This window comes from Pseudophryne corroboree, chromosome 12 (assembly GCF_028390025.1).
Source record: "Pseudophryne corroboree isolate aPseCor3 chromosome 12, aPseCor3.hap2, whole genome shotgun sequence".
NCBI lineage: Eukaryota > Metazoa > Chordata > Amphibia > Anura > Myobatrachidae > Pseudophryne > Pseudophryne corroboree.
The window spans coordinates 165,643,385-165,646,054 of NC_086455.1; the positions used below are offsets into that span (position 1 = coordinate 165,643,385).

The 2,670-nt window shown below is 53.1% G+C and overlaps 1 protein-coding gene across 2 annotated transcripts in view; it reads left to right on the plus strand.

Moving 5' to 3' along the window:
- The first annotated feature begins 333 nt into the window (after positions 1-333).
- The window catches only part of VRK1 (VRK serine/threonine kinase 1), a 90,251-nt gene continuing 87,914 nt past the window's right edge, over positions 334-2,670 (plus strand). For both annotated transcript variants that reach the window (XM_063948453.1, XM_063948454.1), the window contains exon 1: positions 334-466. The gene's annotated coding sequence lies outside the window, so the exon portion shown is untranslated. The remainder of the gene's footprint in view (positions 467-2,670) is intronic.

The following is a 2,670-nucleotide window of genomic DNA, read 5'->3' on the forward strand; positions in this document are numbered from 1 at the left end:
ATGCAAGGGTTAAGGGGGCGTAGCCCCTTGCGACGGTGTGAAGAGCGCCCGTAGGGCGCGATGAAGCACCTAGTATGTAATAGGACACACAGTGCCGCCATGGCAGCATTGTATAGGTCCCACTGAGTGACTGGTGACAGGAGCCTGTATGAGGCTTTACCTGGACCGCTGTATCAGTGTCACCCCTGTCACCGGCTATATACCGCCGCATCTCCCACACACACACCTCCTACACCCCGTGCTGCAGCCTGACAGGAGCGGACACAGAGACTCAGTCACGTGCTTCCAGCCTCAGCCGAGCAGCACTAACTAGTACTGGCAGGATACCCGGATAAGACTTCAGACACGTCACGTGTCCCCCTACGTCAACACGCAGGGAGACGTCGTAGGGGACGCACGGACAACGAGTTTGCGCGAGCTCCTGAATTGAGTTTCCCGCGTAGAGGAAGTAGTGGAGAGAACTCAGGTACCGGTGCCCGTTGTCCAGCGCCTACCCCCTCCCGACCCCGGCCCCGGGCCCCGGGCCCCGGGCCCCGCCTGCCCGCACAGCGATGGGGGGAGACAGGGAGGGAATGTCCTGTCATAGGGAGACTGTATACATAATGTACAGGGGGGGGTCCTGTCATAGGGAGACTGTATACATAATGTACAGGGGGGGGGGTTCCTGTCTCATTACAGGAGACTGTATACATAATGTACAGGGGGGGGGGGTCCTGTCTCATTACAGGAGACTGTATACATAATGTACAGGGGGGGGGGTCCTGTCTCATTACAGGGAGACTGTATACATAATGTACAGGGGGGGGGGTCCTGTCTCATTACAGGGAGACTGTATACATAATGTACAGGGGGGGGGGTCCTGTCTCATTACAGGGAGACTGTATACATAATGTACAGGGGGGGGGGTCCTGTCTCATTACAGGGAGACTGTATACATAATGTACAGGGGGGTGGTGGGGTCCTGTCTCATTACAGGGAGACTATACATAATGTACAGGGGGGTTCTGTCTCATTACAGGGAGACTGTATACATAATGTACAGGGGGGGTGGGGTCCTGTCTCATTACAGGGAGACTGTATACATAATGTACAGGGGGGTCCTGTCTCATTACAGGGAGACTGTTTACATAATGTACAGGGGGGGTCCTGTCTCATTACAGGAGACTATACATAATGTACAGGGGGGGTGGGGTCCTGTCTCATTACAGGAGACTGTATACATAATGTACAGGGGGGGGGGGGTCCTGTCTCATTACAGGGAGACTGTATACATAATGTACAGGGGGGGGGGGGGTCCTGTCTCATTACAGGAGACTGTATACATAATGTACAGGGGGGGGGGGGCTGTCTCATTACAGGGAGACTGTATACATAATGTACAGGGGGGGGGGGCCTGTCTCATTACAGGGAGACTGTATACATAATGTACAGGGGGGGTGGGGTCCTGTCTCATTACAGGGAGACTGTATACATAATGTACAGGGGGGGTGGGGTCCTGTCTCATTACAGGGAGACTGTATACATAATGTACAGGGGGGGGGCCCTGTCTCATTACAGGAGACTGTATACATAATGTACAGGGGGGGTGGGGTCCTGTCTCATTACAGGGAGACTGTATACATAATGTACAGGGGGGGGCCCTGTCTCATTACAGGGAGACTGTATACATAATGTACAGGGGGGGGGGGGGGGCCCTGTCTCATTACAGGGAGACTGTATACATAATGTACAGGGGGGGGGTCCTGTCTCATTACAGGAGACTGTATACATAATGTACAGGGGGGGGGTCCTGTCTCATTACAGGGAGACTGTATACATAATGTACAGGGGGGTGGGGTCCTGTCTCATTACAGGGAGACTGTATACATAATGTACAGGGGGGGGGGGTCCTGTCTCATTACAGGGAGACTGTATACATAATGTACAGGGGATGTCCTGTCTCATTACAGGGAGACTATACATAATGTACAGGGGGGGGGGGGGGGGTCCTGTCTCATTACAGGGAGACTGTATACATAATGTACAGGGGGGGGGGGGGTCCTGTCTCATTACAGGGAGACTGTATACATAATGTACAGGGGGGGGGGTCCTGTCTCATTACAGGGAGACTGTATACATAATGTACAGGGGGGGTCCTGTCTCATTACAGGGAGACTATACATAATGTACAGGGGGGGTGGGGTCCTGTCTCATTACAGGGAGACTATACATAATGTACAGGGGGGGGGGGTCCTGTCTCATTGCGGAAGACTGTATACATAATGTACAGGGGGGGGGTCCTGTCTCATTACAGGAGACTGTGTACATAATGTACAGGGGGGGGTCCTGTCTCATTACAGGGAGACTGTATACATAATGTACAGGGGGGGGGGGGGTCCTGTCTCATACAGGGAGACTGTATACATAATGTACAGGGGGGGGGGGGTCCTGTCTCATTACAGGGAGACTGTATACATGATGTACAGGGGGGGTTCTGTCTCATTACAGGGAGACTGTATACATAATGTACAGGGGGGGGGTCCTGTCTCATTACAGGGAGACTGTATACATAATGTATAGGGGGGAGGGGGGTCCTGTCTCATTACAGGGAGACTGTTTACATAATGTACAGGGGGGGGGGTTCTGTCTCATTACAGGGAGACTGTATACATAATGAACAGGGGGGGGTCC